Below are 10754 nucleotides of genomic sequence, written 5' to 3'. Positions count from 1 at the left end.
CAATAGCTGAAAACATGTCTTACCTGGGAAAAGCGACAGACACCCAGATCCAGGAAGCACCTGTTTGCATAGTACTCCTATTTGCTTGAACTTCCTGATAAATTAGAGGAGAATATTTCAATAGAGAAAAGGAAGTTGTAATTCTACTTTACTGTAGTTCCTATAATTTCTGCTAGAAACAGGCTGTCCCTTTGCTGGAATGGATGACTCTATGGGGTTCCATAGTCTGCTTTGGGCACAGTCTCATGATTTCTGTTCCTGATCACAGAATGGGAAGTACCAGCCCTGGGCTTTAGGTCACATAGAGAATTGAAGCGACCCCCTTAAAGCCAAGTGCTGCAGGCAGAACAACTAATATATGGATATTGCTTTTCACTGCATTTAATAGGAAATAAAAGCCATGGGAAAGACTGCTCTCTGCTCTTTGTTTTCCCACAATTTCCATCTTATTAAGATTAAAGGAAACAAAGCACAGTCCAAAAGCATCCTATCTGGCGACTGCTAACTACTAAATCTCTCATGAGAGCATGGCTAGTACTTTGCATAGGAGAAGCCATATCCTGTCTCTGCAGTTTACAGATCTCATTAGGATGTCAGCATTTAAAGTCTCTCCATATGGAGTCGACTCTTACTCATTTGTGGTCTGTTGGAGAAGCACCAACATGCCTTGTGTAGACAATAGGGATTATCCACAGCCCATTGGGGCACTGGAGGTATCACCATTAGCTAGTGGAAACCTCTTGAGTTGCTTTTAAGTTTTCTTCTTCCCTCTCACTCTAGCGCTGACATTTTCAGCTTCTCCTCACTTTATGTTGAACTTTCAAGTTCTTTTCTCTCAAAGGGGCTATAGCAGACTGAGAACTATTCATAGAAAGTGGGTTGAGAAAACAGACTTGTACAGAGAGGGGCAGGCATATGAAATCGGAGCATGTCCCATCTCTAAAAGAAGGGCATTTTCTGAAGATGAAGACTGTGAACATGTCCAAAGCTGCTCCTCTCTGAGGACCTATTTTAAGATTTGTAGTTAGCATTTCCTCATTGAGCATAAATAAACACGGCTGTATAGAAATCAACATAGGGTCACATACAAGCTCTATCAGATTTCTTGTGAAGTCTGACTTATAGATTTACTCAATGCAAAGTCTTGCATCTTGATGAAATTTAGAATTGAGAGGCTGGATTACAACTCAGAAAAATGTTCTAATAAAAAAGCCTCTTGCCAGTTAATTTCAGATTTGACAAGTGTGAACTTGTCTAGAACTTCCCCGATTCCTGTCTGTTTTTATTAACTCTTGATATGGTACTGCCTGAGCCAGGATTTTAGAGAAAAAGAGCATAGATGAAGGTATAAAATGATCTTTTCTGAAGGTTCCCAACTGTCCAATCTTCTCTGATATAAAGACTTCAGGAGTCGAGAGTCAAGATCAGTTTTGTAAATTCACAACCTATATGATATGATTTATAGGAGACCAAAGCCCTCCCTCTTCCCAGGACCAAAGCTGTTTCCCTGGCAATATTACCAAACTACTCCATTGGACATATCTTGTGGTCCAAGCATTACACCCAGGGAGTTCTTATATGCAAATTGTCACTTGGGAGGCATGAGGGATTGTGGAAAAATTCTTTAAAAATTTTTGGAAGGAGAAGTAGAGAGAAATCTAAAATTTGGGAAGCAGTCAGGAAGCAGTGTGAGGTCAAAAGGGGACTTGGTCAGGGTTTAGGTGAAAGTGGAATGCAAAAGTTGGTTAGAGGTGTTGAAAACATACTCTACTCCAAATTTTGCTTAAGGTCCCTTCTTACTTGGTTTGTTAATTAGAACCAGCAAGGGAAGGATTCCACTGGGTCTCCTAGGTCTAAATTAACATTAAGGCAGTTCTAGTGTTCTGCCTAAGGGCATACCAATCTTGGAGGTTCCCTATGGAATTGTTTCTCCAGTTCTTTCTGGGCAGGACTGAGCTGGGATACAGACGACTCTGTACCAGATAACAGGCTTATGTTGCCTCATTTAGTGGTGTCTTGTTTAGAGGCTGCCTGGTGACAAAGGCCCTCCTTGATCAAACTTCAGTCAGGTTCTGAGCCCTCTTTTCAACTTGGCCCGACCTTGCCTCTGTCCTGCCTTTGGCCTGTCCAGCACAGTCTTTGCAAAGAGTCCCCTAAGTCTTCCCCACCCTTGTCATTGGATCAAGTTCTTCTTCTATGGCAGTGGTCCCCAACTTTTTTGGCACCAGGGACCAGCTTCATGGAAGACAATTTTTCCACGGACATGGGGGTGGGGGTGGGGGGGATGGGACTGTTCAGGCGGTAACACAAGCAATGGGGAGCGGCAGATGAAGCTTCGCTCCCTCGCCCACTGCTCACATCCTGCTGTGCAGCCTGGTTCCTAACAGGCCAGGACCGGCACAGGTCCGCGGCCCAGGGTGTTGGGGACCTCTGTGCTATGGGATCTCCCTCATTAGATATCTATGTCCTTGACCTGTCAGGACAGGGTCAGAATCCTGTGAGGTCAGTTTAACAGGGACGCCCCCCCCACACACACACCACCAACGCTTGACATCTCTTCTTAGTAATTTTCCATCCACTGATCCCCTCACCCTTCTTCTTGGTTATAAACACCCATCTGTCTTTGTTGTATTCAGAGTTGAACTCGGTTTCTCTCCTCTAATGCAATACTCTTATCACAATAGTTTTGGACAAAGTCTTCCTTACTGCTTTAACAAGAGTCTGTGATTTTTCTTTGACACTTGAATCAGGTATCCCAGCAAACAAACAGAAACCAGCATGAAAGGTAAATAACAGAGTGAAGTTTAGGGCCACAACCCAGGATGGACAGACTACCCTCCCTTCTCTATCACACTCTGTGCCCTCTGCTGTCCCTTGAAAATAACACCATTTCCTTGGGATCTATCCTTTGGAGGTTGCTCATCTATGCTGCAATTTTATAGTACACTATTTTATTTTAATAGTCTAAAGTGACTATTAAAATACAGTAGCACATTAAGATTATTGCTACACTGCTACAGGAAAAACAAAGAAAAAGAAAAAGGATAAAGAGAAACGTCTCTGGCAGCTGGCACAAAAGTGGGTCAACCCAGTAACAGAAGCCATGACCTGGCACAAGTGAAATAATCCCTGCTTAAATTAAGGGATAACAGGTAAAAAGAGTGGTCTTCTAAAGTGTACACATCAAGAAACAGATGGCTCTGGTCCCACCAGAAAAATTTCGCCTAGATACTCACACTTAGAACTGAAATACCAAGAAATGTTTAGGGGGAAGAAATACATGAGAGAAAGATAAAAATAAACTGATAACAAAATTCTCCCCTGCTCATTCTATTATTAGATCTGATTTCAGGAAAACCCCTCAATATTCAGCTTTGGTTCCTGTAGTCTTTCATTCCAGTTTGAATACATGCTCTGAAAGCGATGACTTCTGTTAGGAACAAACCACTCATCTGCACAGAAATGCCAACCCCTTTCACAAACCTCTAAGTTTTGATACCTTAGGATAACTAGGCCTTCTCTAGTCTACACCACAACCCCTGCTGGAACAGCACATACAAAGAAAGGAACTAGGGCAGGAGAGAACAGGTCTGTTCATGGGATTGAACAGGCAGGAGCCCAGAGAGTCAGCAAGTCCCAGAGATAAGATTGCAGCCTGCTTCCTCCTGCACTAGCTTCTCTGAACCCTTACAGGCCTCTTTAGGCCACATTAAGGCTTTAGGTATTCCTCCTAATACAGTGAGAAGTTATTGAAGATTTTAAGTAGTGACAATGGCTTCATTCCATATGTCTTTAAAAGTCTGGAGTGAAGGACAGGACTTCAGAAGAGGAGAGAGGAGTTTAGGAAAACAATAATAGTGACTACCTCGTACTTAACAACATGTCAGGCATTTTTCTGAGAGCTTTTCACACATTATTTACTTCAGTCATTGTCAAGCTATGTGATCAGAACTATGAAGCTTCTCTACATAGGGCAACTGAGAGGTACTGAGTTCTATTTAATATTTCAGGTCTAATTATGAGTGAAGACAGAGAGTAGCAACAAAGACAATTTAGCTTCACTGAGCATACTTCTGGTTGGATGTTATGACTCATGTAATTGGACATAAACTCTCTGAGTTAAGTACTAGTGCCACCGTGACACAGATGAGGAAACAGTAGTTCTGAGAACTTAAATGACTTCTGGATCACTTACCTCTTAACTCGCAGTGCCAACATTTTTGTCTTCTCTCTGAAACCAGGGCACATGTTTTGGGGGCAATCTTTTATCACCATGAAAACATATGGCTTGGGACTTCCCTGGTGATCCAGTGGTAAAGAATCTGCCTTCCAATGCAGGGGACTCAGATTCAATCCCTGGTCAGGGAACTAAGAGCCCACATGCCGCGGGGCAACTAATCCATGGGCCACAACTACTGAGCTCGTGGACCTCAGCTAGAGAGTCCGTGTGTCACAACTACAGAGCCCATGCTCTCTGGAGCCCATGTGCCACAACTAGAGAAGAGAAAAACCACAACTAGAGAGAAGCCCATGCACTGCACGAGGAGCCCACACACTGCAACAAAAGATCCCACATGCCTCAACAAAGATCCCAAGTACCACAACTAAGACCTGATGCCGCCATAAAAAAATAAATAAATAAAATAAATATTAAAAAAACATGGTTTACGTAAACAAGGAAAACTATTGACTCATAACCGTACAGTCTGGGGCTTTTACTGGTTTTAGCTGTGGTTTAAGGGGCACTGTCTTTCCTCTTGTTCAATGCTACTTTTACCATCAGAACTTTTGATCTCACCCCCTCTTATATTTTCTGGAAATTTAATCCACAAAATTTCCTTTTGTTATCTTAAACTGTATTGTAACTACTAGTTTTTTTTCCAGAAACTTAAAAATCCATGCAAATATATTTGACTATGAATGATAAAAATAATAATAAAATAATAGATGTTTCACAATTCCATGCTGTCTGCTTGTTTCTGCCTCTATCATGACAAAATTGCCATGTTCAACTTTGAACTTACCTCCGATTTCCCATGCTTCCAAAATGTTTAACTCTTCTATTTCTAAATTCATTTTATGTCATCATCATCTAACAATCGCCCAACCTGAAAAACATCATTGGCTTTTTCTTCTAGCCAACCTATGTCTTCCAATCATGAAATCTGGCAGATTTTACCTTCCAAATATATCTTTATCAAATTTCCTACTCTCTTGCTCAGTTTCCACAACTCCATTTCAAGCCTTAATCATCTCCCTCTGAGGCTATGGGAATATCTTCTGGGTAAGACCTTGTTGTATGGCTAATCCAACAGCCATTTCCAACCTTTTCTACTGTACCCAATGCCTATGACCTGTGTTTAAAAAAAAAGCCAGATATTCACTTTCCCACTTCTACTTGCAATTATAGGGTGATATCAGGATGAGAGCTGAGCAGTGGTCATCATGGGGGCTTCTGAGAAATATGTTTGTCTCTTGAATTCTTAGTATTTTTGTTACATAATTGGGAGAACTAATTTGGCATAACTGGATCTTTAAAAATACAACTTTATTAAGGTATATTTTACATACAATAGAATGTACCCATTTGAAGGTACCCATTCTAGAAAATTTTATATATGTGGAATCAAGGATATATATTCTTTCGAGTCTGTCTTCATTACCTTAACAAAATCATATATACTTCGTTGCATTTTTCAGTGGTTTGTTCATCTTTATTACTGAGTAGTGCTTCATGTATGGATATATTATCATTTGTTTATCCATCCACATGTGGTGGATATTTGAGTTGTTTTCATTTTTTCAGGCTATTATGAATAAACCTTCTATGAACATTCGGGCAGAAGTCTTTGTATGGGCATAGGTTTTTATTTCTTTTGGATAAATAACTAGGAGAGAAATTTCTGGATCATAGGGTAAGTGTATGTTTAACTTTCAAAGAAATGGCTAATTTTCCAAACACTGGCAGAGATGGTCTTGTAAATTACTTTATAATGGGTTGCTTAGCTCCTATGACTCTTAGTTTGGGGCCCTTAGCTGATACTCTGAAACAACAGGAACATTCATATATTTAAAAAATTTTTATTTTATTTATTTATTTTTTAACATCTTTATTGGAGTATAATTGCTTTACAATGGTGTGTTAGTTTCTGCTTTATAACAAAGTGAATCAGCTATACATATACATATATCCCCATATCCCCTCCCTCTTGCGTCTCCCTCCCACCCTCCCTATCCCACCCCTCTAGGTGGTCACAAAGCACCAAGCTGATCTCCCTCTGCTATGCGGCTGCTTCCCATTAGCTATCTATTTTACGTTTGGTAGTGTATATATGGAACATTCATATATAACTAACATATAAGATACTCAATTTAACATTCTTCCCTTAACTACCAGACTGAAATATTTGAGAGGACAGGAACCATGTCTCATTTATTCTTCTTTCCTCCAGGTATAGTATTTGGGCATATGTTAGTACTCAAAAAAAAAAAAAAAAAAAAAAGACCAATCTAACGAAAATTTAGTACCTTTAAAAGCACTGCCTATATACTACAAATGTAATTCTAGTTATTTCTTCGGTTGTCTAAAATTTAGTCATTGAAACTTGAAGTAGCAAAATCCATAAACCCAAATAAAAAATGGTAACACTATATATTCACCATTTACTCTGTGGTTAGTGATAAATCATTTCCTAAATAGAATAAAATAATAAGGCAAAAAGAAAAAGAAGAACAGTCATCAAAAGTACTTTTTTTCTTTCTATATTCTGGCCCTCTGAGGCTGCACCTCAAGTCTCAACGTGTATTAGGATTGGCGAGAAGCCATTTTCCTCCCAGGCTATAATTTCAGAAAGCCTTGTGTAGGAAGGAATAACCTTTCAGCTACTTCAAGAGCACCTCCTCCCTCATACCCTGTGATGTCAGGGCTTACTGGGACTATGGCAGGGCTCTCAGCTAGAAAGATGACTTCCAAATGGTGTCTTATCAGGTCACCTCAGGCTTATGTGGGTGACCTCTGTGACCAGAGGGAGAATTGTGGCCACATAAGAATCAAAAGTTAAGAGTCATAAGGCTGGACATGAACAGAAAAATGAAAATGAGAATTCCACCACTTTTTAGAGAACATTTTCTGAATAACGAGGAGAGGCAGCTCTGAATATACCTGGAGTGGTCCACCTGGTCCCACACCAGTGGCAGCTGGTTTATCTGGGCTTTGTTTCTGAAGGCTTGCCCTCCAGCTCTCTGATCCAGAGGGCACTTAAGCTTCTCAAACATCAAAGGCATCCTTGGGAATATGTCTTGATTTTTCCCCTCAGCCTACCTTCCCTCAATCTTTCTTCCTTGATTATTTCCCATCCACCAATCTAATGCATCCCTTGGTCTTTAGAATGGAGGAAAGAAAGATAGCTAATGGGGAGACAGGAAATCTTACCACAGTTTGATCTGTCCAAATAAGCCATCCATTATCTTGTTTTGACAGTTCTAGTCAAATGCAGCTAGTGTTCTATTTCATGTAACCTTGACAGATAAAAAAGCAAGGGATGTTTTTACTCTTACAAATGTGGAATGGAGGACCCTGACCAGTGATATACCTGCCTAAAGTCCCTTAGGAGAAACACTGGAAGGTTGTATTACTCTACTTGGATTTCTGATTTCCAAATGTATGGCCAATTTAACATATGTCCATACAAAGACATGTACAAAAAATAGTTCATTCAGAAAATTGAGTAAGGACAGTTGGCTGATAAATTAATTTTTAAAATCTTAATTTTTACCTTGCACCATACTCTACATTCTAGAAGTATGAAAGGATTGGGGTCAAAAATGAAACTGTTTTAAAAGGAATAAAATACAGTGTGTATCTAACCTCAGGATGGGGAGGGGGAAGTAAAATTAAAAGCAATAGAAATAAGCACAAAAAAACAGATTAATGTATATGTATGGCTGATTCACTTTGCTGTACAGCAGAAATTAACACAACATTGTAAATCAACTATACTCCAATAAAAAATTAATTTAAAAAACAGATTAAGATAAACAACTGTAAAACTTCTCTTCATGAAAAACTGTAAGGAATTCTAGGAAGCTATTAAGAAAGAATGTAGTAAATGTACTAAATGACAGAGTATCCTATTTAATTTAAAAAACAATTTACAAATAGTATGATTGTACTCTACAAATTACATACATGCCTAAGTGTGTGTGTTATCGGTGCTATATGCCACTTACAGTCTGGGCTTTTGTATATTAATGCAAACACAATAGTTGTAACTTTTTCTAATTTAATTATTTATATGTAAGATGCTAGAATAAATTTAAATTGATAAAATGATTGATTGATTTAACAGACCTCGATTTTTGGCAAATTTATCTTAAGATTTTCATTATTATAATAAAGACCTTCAGAACATTCTCTTCACACCTATCCCAAGTATTTTCATAGAATAAATTTCTAGAAGTGAAATTGCTTGTCAGAAACTTATGCAGATTATAAAAAGCTTCCATGTGCTCCCCAAAACAATTTTCACCAACATTAAACCAAATTATACTCCCAACACAGGCATGGCTATAATTCTCCAAGACACACCCCAACTATCAATACATCAATACAGGCTATTTTCTCATTTTATTATAAATTTGAATTTGTCTTTATGAAGACAAATGTATCTACTGATATACTTCACCCACTTTAGCTTAGTGTTTTAAATTTCTTTCTTTCTGATGTATCTGTTAAGAATTGTATTTGGCTTCTTTTATTTTTATTTTTTTAGCATTACAAACACACACTTGATATTTTATTTAATTTGGGGTGAAACTATACTTACAACATCTACAAGAATTCTTTCAAAAGTAGACATTATAGAGATATTAAGAAAGATTGGTTGAAAATGAATAACAATATTCTGTAATAAGCACTAGGAATAATTTACTCCAAAATTTATGTAAACATAACTATAGGAGATAACTTATAAAGGATAAATAGTGGGGTCCTAGTATAAACTTCTAGTTTAAGCTCCTTTAAGGACCAGAGAAACACCTTTGACAGTTATAACTTGGCTTCTTTTGAAAGACTATTTATCATACAGCGCCTTTAGTAATGAGAGATTTTATTTTAATCACCTAAAAAGAAGTCCACATCTAGGCTCCTTCTGTCTTTCCACTCATTCATCCTTAACTCACAGCTTTTAGCCTCTTGCTTATTTCCTTATTGTCACAAATGGCTGTGCCATCTCCAGCATCATAGATATGCTCCAGGTAAGAAGAAGGGAAAGGACAAAAAGCAAAAAGCTTGTGTCTGCTGGAGTTTGTGCCATTCTCCTGAGGCCCCACCCCCAGTGACTTCCAGTCACTTGCTATTGGTCAGGGCTATGTCACATGGCAACTTTTGCCTGAAAAAGAGGCTGGGAAATAAAACTAGATGTACACATTTCCCAGGACTCCCAAAATAAACAAATAAAGCAAACCAAGTTTCTTATAAGGAAGAACAACTGATATAGGATGGCCATCAGTAATGGCCATAATTTCAAAATGTTTTTGCATACTGAAGATAATTAGCTTTTATCTTTTGTTTATAAATGTTGTTTATAGTTTTATTAAAATATATTTATTAATAATTAGACTTCTACTTTTTTAACTTTTACTATTGCTATCAAATTTATAAACCTTTTCATTTAGAGATTTATTTTCTTTTCCCCTGCATCCTTCTATCTCTGTGTAGGTATATTAGTATTTTTCACCTCCTTACTTGTTCTCCCCACTTTCAGGGGCATAGTAGCCTTGTACCTCCTGTTACTCCTGAGTGGGGCCTGTGACTAGGTCTGCTTAATAAATTGTGGGTGGAAGTGTGTTTGCAATGTGAATTATATGTCTGTCTGTTTTCCCAACTGTATCATTACTTATGTATTCAGTCATAATCTATCTGGTATGCTAGACTAGATTATGCTGCAGTAACAAATAATCCCCAGATTTTAGTGGTTTAAATCCACAAAAGTTTATTTCCTCCTCATACTAATTGTTTTAGGTGGGTTCATTGGGGTTTCTACTGTGTCAGATTGTTCACTGGCTCTTAGCACTTTCCCACTGGAAGTGACTCAGATCCCTGCCACTGTCATTTTCTTAGCCAAAGCAGGTAGCATGGTCACACCCAGCTTCTTCAGTAGGTAGGGAAACACAATCCTATCATACCCCAAAGACAGAGTAGGGTTGCCAGAAATTAACAAATAAAACAATAGAATGCCCAGTGAAATATGAATTTCATATAAGTAGATAAATTTTAATATAAATATGCCCCCATGCAATATTTAAGACATATTTATATTTTTAAAAGTTCATCATTTAACTGTAATTCAAGTTTAAACTGGCTGTTCTTGATTTTATCTTGGAACCTGAGCACCATAGGAGCAAAGAATTAAAAATATTTAGTAAAGAGCACTAATGACTGCGATAGGCTCCCTTTCTCCTTATGACTTAGAGAAGAGGTGTTGTGCTTTTTTTCTTCTTCACTGATTCAAATTTCTAAATATTCCAATATGTTTTCCATTGCCTCCATCATAGTTTTTGATTTGTCAGTCATATTCGTGTAGCAGTTATCACCATGAACATTTTTAACCGTTTTTTTCTTTTTGTGTTCAAATTTCATAGATATAATATCTATGAATACTTATTATTTTTCTCAAATTTGTCTCATATTTCTTACAGTACTTTTTAAAAAATTTTATCGAACTATAGTTGATTTACAATGTTGTATTTATTTC

Source organism: Delphinus delphis, chromosome 10 (assembly GCF_949987515.2).
Source record: "Delphinus delphis chromosome 10, mDelDel1.2, whole genome shotgun sequence".
Lineage (NCBI taxonomy): Eukaryota > Metazoa > Chordata > Mammalia > Artiodactyla > Delphinidae > Delphinus > Delphinus delphis.
This window is presented reverse-complemented; position numbering follows the sequence as displayed.